Source organism: Chaetura pelagica, unplaced genomic scaffold, assembly GCF_000747805.2.
Source record: "Chaetura pelagica isolate M959 unplaced genomic scaffold, ChaPel_1.0 scaffold388, whole genome shotgun sequence".
NCBI lineage: Eukaryota > Metazoa > Chordata > Aves > Apodiformes > Apodidae > Chaetura > Chaetura pelagica.
This window is the reverse complement of record NW_009954111.1, coordinates 399,401-415,497: the sequence shown is the minus strand read 5'-3', so window position 1 is coordinate 415,497 and position 16,097 is coordinate 399,401. Positions and strand designations below refer to the sequence as shown.

The following is a 16,097-nucleotide window of genomic DNA, read 5'->3' as shown; positions in this document are numbered from 1 at the left end:
GGAAGGAGGGAAGGAAGGAAGGAAGGAAGGAAGGAAGGAAGGAAGGAAGGAAGGAAGGAAGGAAGGAAAAGGAAAATGTTCTGGTCTGGTGGGTTTTTTTGGTAGCAGGGGAAGGACTCTGATTGCGCAGCTTGGGAAGCTCCCAGGCCAGGGGAGTTTGTTCCCGAAGCAGCCGTGACTCTGCGGGAAGCCCAGGCTGGAGCAGCTCTGGACCTGGTGGGAAGGACTCATGGAGGAGAGGTTGGTGGAGGACTCTTTGCCGTGAGAGGGACCCCATGGGGAAGCAGGGAAGGACTGTAAGGAATCCTTCTTCCTGAGGAGGAAGGAGCAGCAGGAACCACCAGCCTGTGAACTGACTCTAAACCCCATCCCCCTGTGCCGCTGGGGGCAAGGAGGGAGAAAAACTGGGAACAAAGGGATTTGGGCCCGGGAAGAAAGGAGGGGTGGGGGTCACATATGCAAGCCCTGCTCTGTGTGTGTCTGTGTGCTGTGTGTGTTTGATTAGTGTGACATTAAATTATTATTTTTTTCCCAAGTTGAGTTTGTTTTGCCCGGGACCTTGATCGATGAAGATCCCTCCTTGTCCTTTGTCCCGACCCATGAGCTTTGTCCTCCTCATCCCAGAGTGTGTGTGAGGGGACGGGAGTTGAGTGAGCGGCCACGGGGCTGTTTCTTTGTCCTGTTGAGCCCGAACCACGACACAAAACTTATTAAGTGAAAGGGAAACAAACAAAAAGAAGCACTGAGTTACCACTCAGTAATAGCAATAGCAATTCTCCCTTCCCTCCCCTCAAAAAGCCTGGAAATGAAATAAGATGCAGATAGGAATCCAGAAGGACCAAAGGAAGAGATGGAAATTCCCAGTTTAGTGAACGAGGAGTCATGTCCATGATTATCCTATGGGCTGCGGGCACCTATGGCTCACCCAGGTCAGCATCTTCATCCTCTGCAGCTTCTCTGGATCCCTGCAATCGGAAAACTTCATCCTTAAGACTTCTGTATGTTATCTGCTAAGTCAGATGCTGTATTCAAATGGCCATAGTGCTGATGAAGGGAAATAAGTGTTGGAGGTTCTACATAAAATAATAAAAGGCAATGGCCCACGTGTGGGACCTCCTCATCTTATATTTGCAGGAAGGATGGATCTTTGGGAGTAGGCATACCCTAAAAGGACAATGCAATTGCCACAATTAGGAAACAGAAAGAAATTTAGATAAAATCCAAAGATGCAGAGAAGTAGACAACAAAAATATCTGTGTTTCTAAAGGAGATCTAAAAATGGAAAGGAGAACTGGACCGCGGAGGAGAGCAAGCCCTGACAGGCATATTACAAACCTTGGCACTAAAAGCATAGAAAAGGCATAAAATCACATTAGATAAATAAAGCGTATTGACAAATAACATAAAACTAATCTATGTAGGACTAAAATGGATAGAGTTTCATGGCCAAACAGGAAAGTAAAATATTTTTATAGTACCACTGCTGGCCTGCTTCTTGTATTCTTCTGCCTTAGGCATCTGCTATAGGCCTGGTGCCCATGAGTCTGCAGGATTGGAGCTGGGTGGATGTTCAGTTAAAGGCAGCACAGCTCTCTTCTGGTTATGGCTTTGTTAGAAATTACTAATGGGGAAAAATACAGATTATGGACTATGTTCCAAAAGGAGTTGCATGTCACTGGTTCTTCATAAAATATGCTCAGGCTGCACGAATACAGAACCTGTAATAAATTATGGATGAGTAGACTGCAGTTGCATTATTTACAATAAAAAATGTGCTCTGAAAGTATGCATAAAGCACCACTGAAAAAAGGAAGTTTGGGGAAAGGCAATCCCCAGCCAAAAAAAAAAATAAATAAAATAATAATAATTAAAAAAAAAAAAAAGAGTAAATAAAGGAGGTAGCAATAGATAAAGTCCTTCCTTAGATATTTTTTTACAAGGGACTGGACATCTTATTTTGCTGCACCCTGAGGAGAATGACCTAGTCCCTTCTAAGAGACAGGATTAGTCATGCAGTGGGCATTTTTCCACTTCAGATCCTCACAATTCAATTAAACCTGGGTAGAAATGGTCACCTTTAGGGATATGATGATGGATAAAATGCCTCCTGTCATGTGTGCTCCTCCCTGATAAGACTTCTGGCATGTAATTTCCCAGGGAGTCCACAATAGACAAATTTAAATAGATTAGTTATAGAGAGCATACAAACAGTGTGGACAATTGCTTTTTGGAATAAGGTTACAGTTAAACATTTCTGTCAGTATTAGCTAGAGATTACCCACAGTCAGCACAGCAGAAATGAGCCTTCAGGGAGATGTTAATCAAAGAGACAGTGCAAATCTTGTGACTGTATTTGTGGCCAAAATAGTAAGTGAGGAAACCAAAAGGTCCTTACATGCTCTGCTGGATAAGTGGCTGGTCAAGACTGGCATGGAAAGAAAAGCAGAGGCAGCTGGGTGGAGATAAATAAGAACAGAACTCCACAGGGCTTCGAAAGAGGCTTGAATGTAACAAGTTAAGAAACAAACTCAAGGGAATGAGGAGCATAATTAAAGCAATAAGCAAAAAGGTGACACCAGCAGATGCATTTTTGAGACCTGGAAGATAAAATGGAAGGTCAGAGAAGAGGATCCTGCAGCAGCTAACAGAGAAACGTAACTCTGAAAAGAAAGTGAATTTCAGTAAGTCTGGGAAGTCAGGCAAAATGGAAAAAAGATAATTTTAATGTTCTCTTAAAAATGGTGGAATAATATGGCTCAAGATTTTTACTTGAAAAATATTTTTTTGTTTATGCATATATTGCAGCATTATTATGAAAACTATTTAGAGTCTGGAATTCTGATTATAATCACATCCATCTACTGAGATCAAGTAGGTGTAGGTGGACTTGGAACATTCACTGTACCTAGTGATGTTTACAGGGACTTAAGGAAGATCTAGGGGTATTCAGGGATAATTTTAGTAAATATGGAGATTCAAATGGGGCTTTGATTAAACAATCTGAAATGAAATGGTTTCATTGTTGTGTTCTTAAGATATGGAAGGATGGGTCTATTTGCTTTCTCATAAGAACTGTGAATCTCATTTTCTAATATGCAACCTTTGAATTATAATGACAAACAAATGTGACTTCTAATGTGCCAGTATAGCTTTTCCTGAGGATTGTCTGAATTCTGTTAGTTCAGCTTTATGGCAAGAGTAAGAGAAAAGCTGATGAGCTGATGGCATCATATGCTCTATCTGCCAGATTGTCATAGATATACTGCAGTGATTTATGAAGTTACCAATCTTTTAAATTTACACTGATTTTTTAATTTTAAAACACACAAAAACAAATAGTAAAAATTCAAAAGACTAAAAAAACCCAGACTGGCTTTAAAATTGCACAGTGATTTCTGCATAAAGATGAAAATATGGGTTAACTCAGCAACCAGCATCACTGTTAAGGTTTATTTACTGACTCTATTCTTATCAGGATTTCTTTAGCCTCTTTTCATCCAATGCCATTACACTTTAGGCATTTCTATAACTGTGGAACTAGTTTTATGTTTATTTGCAGCTCCTGCTTTCTTTGCGAAAAAGAAAATGCTGCATATTATTTAGATCAAGAAGGCTGAAGAAAAAACGCATCTATTATGAATTACATAAAAGGAGTAAGAGTCTTACTTTCAAAGGCCTATCTTTTTCTCTTTCCAGCAGTACAAGTTACTTTGCTGTTTACATTATTAATGAAAAATATTTGGTAATTTCTAACCAGTAGCTTCTCCATTTTGTTACATATTGTGCCAAAGGAGTAAAGGTTAATATCTGGAGAGAGCAGGCAGATCCGAGGTTCAAAAAACCTTTAGTTGTGACTCAGAACAGATAGTAGCAGTGAAATGAAGGAATGACAGAAAACTCTGAGAACAATCTCTTTTTTATTAGGTTTTGTACATTAATCGTAGAAGGGACAATTTACATGGGAAGGGAACTGCAGGAGCATATTCATGGGAGCAGAGAAAAGAGCAAATGAATGACTTGTGTGTTGCGAGTCGTCTGGAGGACTTTTCCTGGAGGACTTTTCCAAATTTGATACCAAAGGACATGTCTGAATTATAATTAAGATAATCCCTACTTTATGACCAAAAGACAGACAGACACCCTATGAGTTTTCCTACTATGGAGAATTTTTCATGCTCGCTTCATTTGCTGGGAAGGACTTGCTTTGTGTCAAAGGGTATGAAATAGTAGCATGGGGGGTTTCTGCTATTGTTCTATGTTGGATCAAGAGAAAGAGGAACAGTTCACTTACACGAATCATTCCAATTCCTTCTCCATTATCTTTCTGCAGACTGTTAGTTAGCCTCTGATCATTATTTAAACTAATAAGGATGAAAATTATTGTGCAATGCTTTCCCTTGTATTAATGCATCCCTTCTTGCAGTTCCCACCTACATCTTCTCTACATTTACAGAACTTATTAAATATAGATATTGAATCTCCAAGCATTTTATAGGCAGTAAAGACAACAGGAAAATTTTCCCAGTTGCAAGAGCTATGCTCTTGGAAAGGAAGAAAATCAAGCTAACATCACTTTAAAAACACTCTTTAGAAGAGCATTATTTAACATTTGTCCAGCACTTTTATCCAACATGATTTTAAATTGTGTTCATATTTGTATTTGATTTGACTTACAGAGAATTAATAAGCATCATTACAATGAGATATACTTTAATTTGTTACCTGCTTTCTTATTTTCATCTTCCACAAAGAAAAAAGTAGAATTAGGCTAGATATTGTTGCTTCACTTGTATTTGTTGATCTTTTCCTCATATAACAAGGAGAGGCAATTAAATGGTTTCTTTCTCTCTTTATGGAAGAAGCTTAGGTAAACATAACAGTAAGGAAAAATAGAAAATGTCTTTTCAATCTTTTTGTATTTACATAGTGTAATAGGTGCCTAGATATTACAGAGGTTATAATTGGGTATATACGTAGATCTTTATTATGAACAGATTTTTACAGTACATTTCCTATTAAGGGCTGACTTTTAAATTAAATATTCAGAGAGTCTTTATCACTGATTGGCCTTTTTTGTCGCTTCTGCAGCCCAGAAGGGGTGAAGTACAGGTAAGCAATGGACATTTTGCTCATTGTTATTAGGAAACAATTGAGTTTTTTTGTTTTTAAGGATGAAGCAGCATTTTCTATTGCTAGAATCTTGTGGTTAACTCCTTGCAGTCGAGCTCATAAAATCACAGAATCACAGAATGATTTGGGTTGGAAAGGATCTTAAAGATCCTCTAGTTCCAATCCCCTTGCATAGGTAGAGACACCTCCCACTGGACCAGGTTGCTCCAAGCCCCATCCAAGCTGGCCTTCAACACTTCCAGGAAGGAAGCATCCACAACTTTCCTGGGCAACTTATGCCAGGGCCTCACCACCCTCACAGGAAAGAATTTCTTCCTAATATCTAAACCAAATCTACCCTCTTTTAGTCTGAAATTGTTAGGCCTCACCCTAAGATGTCATTTTAATCTTGCTTTTATTGAATCGTCAGGAAAGATTTGAAGTAGTTTTTTGGAAGTTTAGAAGTTCAGTCTGTTTTTTAGAAGAATAACACACTTTATTTCATCAGCTTTTCTTTTTCATAATCCATCCCTTGGCAAACTACAAAAGATGGAGTGAAAACCACTCCTGGTACATGAAACCACTGTAATGCCTCCCATGCTGACTTCTGGTTATGTGGCTCCTTTTGTCTAACATCAGTTCTCTTTTTTGTGTTCTTGGTATCAGGCCAAGAGCTGAAGGTAGGTAAATGTCCCAGGAAGTATTTCTGTAAAGTGTTCTGTATTGGGAGTTCTCTGTTTTGGATTGTTAACAGCCCCCTCCAGTATCATTCATAAATGGGAAAGTCATCTGAACAGGCCTGAGCTAAGAGCTATTCCTTTCTTAGGAATATCATCTATACTTGGATACAGTAAAAGTGCTTCCAGGTTGCAGCTTCAGCCAGGGGTATAATTAGCCATTGTGTGCTATGGACTAGAAAGCTAGAACATTGCATTCAAGAGGTCTAATTATTTACTAGTATCTTCTCTACTTTATTACTAGTGGAAAAATAATTATTCCAGATGCTCCTGGGAGAATGTGCACATATGGAGAATAATATATTTAATTATAGCCTTGGCCTGGACAATATTTTTAAATCTTATGGTCCTCACACAATAATCCAAGAGGATTGTAATACCTTAGAAAAATGACTGGTCTTCTAATCTATAGTAGAATTAGAAACAATTCTTTTCCATTACTTGCCAAAATAGGCAGAAAGTTGAATTTCCTTGTTGCTTACAATAAAATAAGTTTTCTCTAAACTTTTAAACTGTCCTTGCTCTGTGACCAGCTATCTTCTGAAGATGGGGTACTCAAAACTAATGAGTGAAATAGTATTCTTAACAGAGTAACAATAACACACTTAACAGAATAACAGAGTAAGAATAAGAAGTCAGAATCAGAAGAGGCAAATAACCACAGAACTCATGTCCTGAACCTGGGACTCAGATAGCACTGCTATCCTGGAGGGAGGTGGATGTGGAACATCAAAGAGTGTCAAGGTTGCAGGATTGAAGAGTAATATAGAAGAGACAGAGAATGCATACCTTGATAAATAAATAAGCAGTTTGAACCAAGAGGGATTAAAAGTTTCTAAGATGAGGGTGAGGTCTTCCAATAAGTGAAATAAAGTAAAGAGAAGAGGAGAAAAAGTAAAACAGAAGGAAAGGAGATGGTTGTGATTATAAAGGGAGGGAAATTGTAAGTTAAGAGGGAGATTGAATAACTTCTATAATTGGAGAGGAGAAAGGAAAATAGACTTCCCTTTTAGTATAAGTCTAGTATATTGTGCTCTTAAATGCTTTTCTTTACTCTCTTAAAGCTTTGTTAATATTAGAAAGCATAGTAACTTAGTGGGACAAGTACTTTTGAAATTAGAATTTCACAAAATGATATAACAAGTTTTTTCTGAATGCCATGGAAACATTTCATAGAATCATAGAATCATAGGGGTTGGAAGGGACCTCGAAAGATTATCTAGTCCAACCTCCCCTGCCAGAGCAGGGTCACCTAGAGTACATCACATAGGAATGCATCCAGGTGGGTTTTGAATGTCTCCAGTGAAGGAGACTCCACAACCTCCCTGGGCAGCCTGTTCCAGTGCTCTGTCACTCTTACAGTAAAAAAATTTGAAGGTTTTATGCTGGCTTCCCAAAGCACAAGCTAAAGTAACAGCATTATTGTGACTGGCTGGTCAAAGTAGACCAGAATGAGTAAGGAAAATGGTATTTTAGCTTACTTAGAAACAACAGATGAAATAATCTATATTAGTGCTGAATTGATTGGAGGAGGACTAATCTCTTCCTGTGGCTCTGACACATGAAGGTGTTGGGAGTGTTGGACAAGTCACCTTTCAGAAGGTCTGTCTGGGGTACTGGGAGCTCAGGATGCAGGTCGGCTCCTTGTGGATTCAAACTCAACTAAAAATAGAACCATTTCCACACTTCTGATCCCAGCCTGCACTCCAGACAGTATTAAAACCATCAAACTGATTAATCTTGTCTTCACCCCACTGGGTAGAACTGCCAGCACGACTGCACCCATGTGACCTTGTCTATACTTACAGTGCTGAGCTTGAGGACCCAATTTTGCGAATTGCTTTGACTACCAGAATCTTTGCTGAGGACAGTAGACTTTCAAAGACACACTTTCTGAGACCTTTATTATTTCTTCAGTTTTACCTTTCACCCATCAGTGTGATATTCTTTATCAAGGAGCGCAGAGACAAATGACTGATGTGATGATGGGGTTTGTGGAAGTGTATAGCTAACTGGTCTTCCTCTGTAATTTTTTATTCATGAAGAGTACTTCTCAGAATAGCTTTAAGTTTGGTTTCAAAGGCTGAAAGAATTTCAAGTAATTGTCTAGTTGGTATCCAAACCCTCACAATAAATCAGGTTATTTTCTTCAGTCTCTGATGTTCATAGAGTCCACATGATTTATTTATTTGGAACATTAAGGTTACAGCTTTCTGGCAGAGTTTCTATTTTGTCTGTGGTCCATAAAATGCTTCCACAGGTCCATTTAGCACCAAGTAAAAGCATGTCCTTTAGACACTGACAAGACTTCAAAGACAAGAACTTTTTGTTAATTGATAACTTTGTTCCATCATTAAGTCATGCTTCAATGTTTATGTCAAAAACTTGCCGGTGAGAAACAGGGTCAAAGGCATGGAACTAGGAAAGAAGAGGATGTGAAAGCTCTGTGATGTATGTTAAACAATGAGTTCAGTGAAATCAAAGACAAACATTGGGAGTGTTGACTAAATCCATACAGATTATTTTTTTTGTTGTCACTTCTGCTATAATGAACTACTAGTAGTTGGTCTTTTACCCTCTGACAAAACCCAAGATGGTATGAATTATCTGACATTACTCTCTAGGTCAAGTAGCTTCTTCCCAAATTCTAGTGGGAGCTTTTCTCTGCTCTTTTCAGGAGTCCATCTTCATATGTGGAGAAGTTATGTGCTGCCTTTGTTGTTCTAAGATCACATGTCCAAACAGCTTTTCCTGACTCTATGGTTCAGAAACCTCTCATTTTAGCTGATACTCTACCTCTGTCATAAATCTCTGGGAATTTAGTCCCTGGATTAGACTGGATTACCATGCCAGGTATATTATGCATTTAGATAGAAGTGCAAAAATAGTGCTGAGCAAACAAACTTGTTTCTAACACTTTATCATCTGAATACATAAACTTTAGAATTTCTAGCAAGAGAAACAGAATTAATTGCCTCTGCTGAATGTCTCTGTACAACTTGGCATTGATGCAATGAATTAGCACTGAGGCAGCTAAAATCTGATCTCACTGGCAGATTCAGGCAGAGGAGAATCTTAGACCTCTCTGTGTGTTTACTGTAAAAATCCTACACATGTGAGTTGTTCTGGTTTTTATGCACTTACTCCTGCAGATTTTTGGTTTTTAATTATTAATGTGGCTCTGTATCCAGCTTTTATTGCTGAACATGATGTCAAGTTCCATGTCCTTTGGTCCTTTGGGGTCAGCTGTCCCTGCTATGGTCCCTTCCAAACCCTTGTGCACCCTCAGCCTACTCACTGGTGGGATGGAGTGAGAAGCAGAGAAGGCCTTGACTGTGTAACCACTGCTCAGCAGTGACAAAAACACCCATGGGTTCTTAACAGTGTTTGGGTCACAAATCCAAAATATAGTCCCATACTAGCTGCTATTAAGCAAAGTAACTCTGTCTCAGCCAAAACCACTACAAATATGCATATGTTGAAATTTGTCAGAGTAGTAAAAGCTCTAGCTTGTGCTGTATGAATTACAGAGTTCCAGATAAATAAAAAAAAAACCAAACAACAAACCAACAAGCTGAAGAAGGTACCATTGTTAGTCTCCTTACAGAAATAAAGTTCTTTTGAGGACTTTGTCTGTTTCACTTGGGTTTGCTTTAATCTGATTTTCCTCTAATAAATAGAATTAGGATCCTATTTAATTTTTGAATGGAGAACCTGAACTGCTGAAAGAACCTTTTGTGCATCACAGTAGTAAACATCTCAGTGTAATTTCCTGAATGTGAAAACTTAATGTCTCTCAAGCTGAAATCCATAAAGGTTTAAGAAAATTCTTTCTGAGCAGAAGAGCTGGAAATTTTGTCTGAAGATCTCTCTCAGTCAGATGTCCTCAAACAGAAAGTGAGTGTCCTACTACCAACTGTGTACTACTACACAACTACCTTTGGTGGTTGTGTGGATTTTATCTTCACTTACTTGAAGTTCCCTTGGGAGTCAAGAGGACTATCAGTGTTCAGAGTAACAGGCTTTCAATTTCTGGAAAATCAGTATTGGAGACTTTGTCAACCAGCCACTGATGTGCATGGAGAAAATAGTTTGCCTCTGATGTTTTGAACATTAAGACTGTCAGAAAGCTTATTTGACTCAGTAATCAGTGGCTGATGTGAAGGATGGGAGATTCTCTTCCTCCCAAAGGACAGCAGTGAGTTGTGCAGTTGCTTTCAGATGTCTGTAGGCTCTCTTGGCCACATTCCCTGCTTCTGTAAAAGGCAGAAATGCCACTGAAACTGTTGAAATAGCTTCATGTCACATCAGTAAGCAGGTTCTCTCCTACACAGTAGGTTCCTTCTTCTGGTTGCTGGAAACTTTCATTTTCCCTGTTTGAGTCACAAAGGTAAAGGAACATTGACCCTGACTGAATTGATTTTGAGATATATTGTGTTGCCAACAGAAAATAAGAAAGCCTGTCTCAAAGTGGATATTACCATGGAATGGACATCTTCATGGACTCATCAGCCACTGAAAATAAAGTGATGGCCATGGTTTGATTTTGCAAATATTTTGGGGCAGCTTGGTCTCTGTTTCAGTCATTGGATTGTAATAAACAAAAATTCTATTTCTTATGTGCAGGCTCTCTTATCTAAAATCCTCTGGCACCTATTGAAGATATAATAAATGTTATACAATATTATCCACAGGAAGCACACTAGCAAAAAACATTAATAACATTTGTGTTTGGAAGACAGTAATGGAGAACTTAATCTTTAAGAACAGAAATGAAGGGAACTGCTGGTGGGTGAGACAGATATTTGGGTATGAGATAGCTTTTCTTTACATGTTGGAAGCAGGCAGTCAGATTCTGTACATGCTGAAATCTGGAGGTTGTACAGTCAAGGATGGTGAATGAGAATGTTGCTGGGGGTGGCAGTGATGCAATGGCATTCAGAGTAAATGTTACCATGGCATTTGCAGGCTGATGTGAACATATAGGAGATATAGAAGGAAGGCTCTGAAACCAATATCAACATATGGACAAAAAAAGCACAGAGGATGCTGAAATCTCTCATTATCCAAAAGTGGCATTTTGCCTTCATGTGTTAGCAGCTTCCTTTTTATTCTCTGCAGACTTTGTTTAACCCACTCTTTGACAATGACACTCAAATGTTTTACTCCCTCCCACTGGCAATTCAGTTTAGTTCTATCTTCAATAGAAATTATTGCTCAAAAGGTGACTTTTTAGTATGAACTGCAGTAGACAACTTTTAGTCATTACTGTGGAAATAAGTGTTCATTTCTTGAGGGCAGGACATCCAGCAATAGCAGGTACTGTATTGCATCAGGGTTTGATTTTATCTGCATCCCTAATGCAGTTCTGGATTGTCCTGGTTTGAGCCAGGATAAAGCCAATTTTTCTTTTTACTGTTGTTTTTTTTTTTTCCTTCAGTAAGCTTTCTTGTAACTAGCAACAGTGTGTTCTGCTAGGCTGATAAGACAGTGGAATGTTTTTCTAACTACTGAGGCTTCAAGGCCGCACCTGCACTCTGCCAGCTCAGACACTGTGGGGAGATCTGTGACCCCCCCGTAGGAGGCTGAGTTAGATGGACAGCAAAATTGGCCAAAGATATTCCATTCCATATATCTACGTAAGCTCAAAGGAAGGTCAGAGACCACAGAAGACAACTTCCTTCCTTCTTTTTCTCCCCTTCTCTTCCGTCCATGGCCAGTGTCCAGGGAGGACTCTGTTCATCCATCACCGTCGATCCTCAGGCTTGATCTCTCGTGACCCCCATAACTCTCTGCTTTCTCCAGCAGCAGCTCCGGGATTCCTCGGGACTCTTCCCAGTTCAGGGAAGTGCTGTGGGAGTTGCTGAGGGTGGGGGGTGGTGAGAGGCTTTTGCCTACACCTGAATCTATCTGTATATAATTGTATATATTTTCTTGTATGATTCATTAGTGTTTTAATTAAAGCTGTGTAGTTTAGTTTTCAATCCAGCCAAGTCTCTCTCTTTTTCTCTCTCTCCTTCCCTACCTGGGTTGGGGGGAGGGGGGATCGAGAGCATTGTTGTCGGACCTGAGTCAAACTGTGACATGGATGAAGATGACTACAGTAAAACTACACCACGTGGCTGAAATTCAGTCAAAATGCAATGCTTTAATAGTGCAAAAAATGTTTTCTTGGTCTTGTTGATTCATGGAATATTTTTTAATTATCTTAATCTTGATTGGCAGCAAGACATTTTCACAATACAAAAACTAACATTTTTTAGCTGGAAAACTGAAGCACAGAATCACAGAACAGGTGAGGCTGGACGTCACATCCAGAGGTCCCTCCAGTCCAAACCTTCAGGTCAAAACAGGGTCCATTCAAGCAAGTTGCTTATCTACGGCAGATAGTTTTGCTGATAACATGTCCTTTTTTATATATAGATACGGATAATTGGGAAAAACAACAAAAAATTAATCAAGCTAGAACAAATTCACATAACAGTGAAGAAGAAAGCCAGTCAATACCTCTGTAGAAAATAAACAGAGCCTGGTCTGTTGTCTTTTAGGTTATTGTTAGAGTTGTAGAAAGATTTCCTTTCTTTGGGATGAAGACTTAAATACCTGGTAACACCACTATTTGCTGGTCAGTTCCCTTATACATATGGGCCAAAAATCCAGTAATTTTCTATGCTACATATATTGCATTAAAAAATTACAGGACAAGGGGTAATGATTCTAAACTAAAAGAAGGGAGATTCAGACTAGATAGAAAGAAGAAATTTTTTATGATAAGGGAGATGAAACACTGGAACAAGTTGACCAGAAAGGTGGTAGATGCCCCATCCCTGGAAAGACTCAAGGTCAGGTTGGAGTGGGCTCTGAGCAACCTGACCTAGGTGAAGATGTCCTTGCTCATGGAAGGGAGCTTGGACTAGATGACCTGTAAAGGTCCCTTTCAACCCAAGCCGTTCTATGATTCTGTGATGCAGTGGGACATTGCACCTTGTGTGATGGTAAATAAGCTGTAGGATGCCATTTTTTCCAGGGTCATAATTACCTGAAACCACTTGCTCACTCTGCTTCTGTAGCAGTTGAAGAAGACAATGTGCAACTTGCTTTTGTTGAATTTGTCTCCTGTATACTACTGGAAACTTCCCATGCCAAGTCCTATATCTTTACTGCATATTGGTACCTATTTGTACAGCACCCAACACAAAGGGTTGTGTTCTGTCCTTGCAAACTATAGTTGCTGCAAGAATACAAATAGCCAGCACTATTGCTTATCACAATAATAATAATGCTTCTGGTGTTCCTACAGAAAAAACAAACAATTTATTTGTCATCCTGGATAATATCCCCATCTGAATTAAAATGTCTGTTAATGTCAATTCTATGATTCTAAGATGATTTGATGTCTAGGCTTGGGTATTAGATATTGATGAGTACATTGTAACCAAGAATCCCTCATAAATATGTAAAGGAAGTTGGGTTACTCCAAGTGTGTCTAGCACTATAAAAACCATATTTACTTAATGGCAATACTAAAATGTAATGTGTTCATAAATCTGTTTATATTAATAACATGCAGAAACTAATAAACCACCAAGAGCATTATGATTTGTGAAATTTAGGTCTGTCATTTGCTAAGGCACCATTCTGTGAAACTGTGATATATGTCTATATTTTCACAACCTACTGGTGTACCACTGATTCTAATAAAATTATTGAAATTGCATTAAAATAAATAATAAGAGATCCTGAAAGATATACCAGAGCATGTCATTCCCACATGTTGAACTTTGATATTTCTGTGTTAAGATATATCTCACTGCAGCTATAAATAGGTAACACGGGTTTTTTTTTGCAGAACTCATCAAATTTGCATCTCAGGTAATGTCAGTAAGATAACCATTTCTACCTCGATGTTGTTGTCAAGAGAAATCATTCCTGGGGGTGTAAAAACACTTGAGATTTCACAGCCATTAGACTGATGCATCTTAGTATCTCTAGTTTTGATTAACAACTTTACACAAGGATAGAACATGTGAATCTTTGTGGTATTTTTAGTGACTGTAATGATCTTTGGTAAAACCTATCCAACAGTGTCATCATTGTTATATATAATTCAACTGAAAATCCTTTATCTGACAATGAAAAAAAGATCCTTTAAGAATTTGTAAAAGCATTTCAACAACTTTCTAGCCTAAATGTATGTAAAACTACTAAATTATATAAAGTATTTAACGGATACAGGAATTATAAGCTCTTTCCTGAAAACTGGAAAAAGCATTATTTTAGCTGATAAGTGCTGTATCCCCTCAGGGGTTCATGCACTCTCTTTACAGGAGTTTCCTATTAGCTCCACAAGAATCACAGAATGTTAGAGGTTGGAAGGGATCTCTGGAGATCATTGAGTCCAGCTCCCCTGCAAGAGAAGAACCACTACAGAATCTAGTGCAGGTCACTCAGAAATGCATCCAGATGTGGCTTGTAAGTCTCCAGAGAAGGAGACTCCACAGCCTCTCTGGGCAGCCTGTCCCAGGGCTCCATCACCCTCACAGTAAAGAAGTTCTTCCTCATGTTGAAGTGGAACTTCCTGTGCTCTAGTTTGCATCATTGCCCCTCATCCTACTGCAGAGCACAACTGAAAAGAGATTGGCCCCTCCTTCTTCACACCCACCCTTCAGATATTTTTATATATTAATAAGATCCCCTCTCAGTCTTCTCTTCTCTAGACTAAACAGCCCCAGGTCTCTCAGCCTTACCTCATAAGACAGGTGTTCCAGTCTCTTAATCATCTTCACGCCCTCTGTTGGACTCTCTCAAGTAAATCCCTGTCCCTCTTGAACTGGAGTTGCATTGCAAGGTTAGACTCTATGTATGTGAAAGAGGCAAGAGTGATTGCATGTTGAATTAAAATACTTCAGCTTGGACCATTAGAAAAGGGAGATTATTTTTTATAGTTACAGCCATACAGGCTATTTGTCCAGCTGCTAAAATGTCTCAGATGAATTAGCAGATCTTCCCTATTAAACAAACAAGTCAACAAAAAAAACCCCAAAGAGCCCACCGGGCAAATATTGTTGTTTCTTAAACAGCATCAAAAGAGTTTCAGTTAGATAATTTAGTCTTATGTGCTGCAACCTTGGAAAGATTTTGATGTAATTGCAACCGGAATGTCCTCTACTGGTTATCTGGCCTGGGTGGTAGCTTCTCTGAAGAAGAAAAATATTCATGAGGAAGAAGAAGCAGCTTGTGCTTCTTAAAAACAGCTTTCTGCTCTTGCCTTCATGGTGCTAAAGTCCCTGGGCATCTAATGGTATCTCCCTACTTGCTCCCCAATTTTATATATATACATATATATAAAATTGTAATGAAAAAGATCAGGCAATTTAATTAGTTAGTGTTTATCAAGTTATTTCAAGATGAAAAGAGCTCTGTAAGTGGCATACATTACTAATTGATAATAATATTTGTTCAGAAATAAAAGGTTGAAATTGGTGACAGCATTAGTATGCAAAAATGAGCTTTTTTAGTTTGCTTAATATATTATTTGGCTTTGAAGAACTTTTGCTGTTTTGGTTTACAAGTTTTTTAAAGTTTTCAGCTTTGTCAGTCATCAGTGAATACATTAATATTATTATTAATGTAACACAGGCAGCCAGAAAATACTATGTATGAACACCATAATGGTATCTCATCTAACTTAGGTCAGGCTCAGTAGTGTTTCCAATAGGGCAATATGGAAATGAAATAGTAGAAATTCAGGTGAAACAGCAGCTTGCCTCTCTCCATCCAGAAACTCAGTGGGGAATACAAAGTCCATTCCACAAGCACATATTCCATTGTTGCTACAGCTAAATTAAGGAACTTGGATGAAGCTTGTGGGAATCTTTATGGAAGAGTTCAGAATTGTGAATGATTCCCAAGAAGGACTTACTTCTGGCATAAAAATGTGTTGCCTTGAATAAAGGGCTTTGTGATTGCATCTTTCTTTCTTTCTTATTCGTCGTACCACTGAGTTTATGTGTTGTAGTTTCTCCCATGTGGTGCATTAGGGATTGCAAATGGAAAAACTCCATTTCTGGGAACTGAGTCTCAAATTCCTTCAGTGACTTCCATTTCATGGTTTCAAAAATTGCCAGGACTACACAAGTACACAGTGACGTGTGACACACACTGGCCAGCTCGATCTGGGGAAATAACTTTTTTTTTTTTTTTTTTAGCTTGCATGGATAAAATTAAAGTTGATACAGATACATATGCATG

General features: G+C 38.7%; 1 protein-coding gene across 1 annotated transcript in view; it reads left to right on the top strand.

The window, feature by feature from the left end:
* Positions 1-16,097, top strand: part of LOC104393090 — a 382,843-nt gene that overhangs the window by 140,489 nt on the left and 226,257 nt on the right. The window lies entirely within an intron of this gene.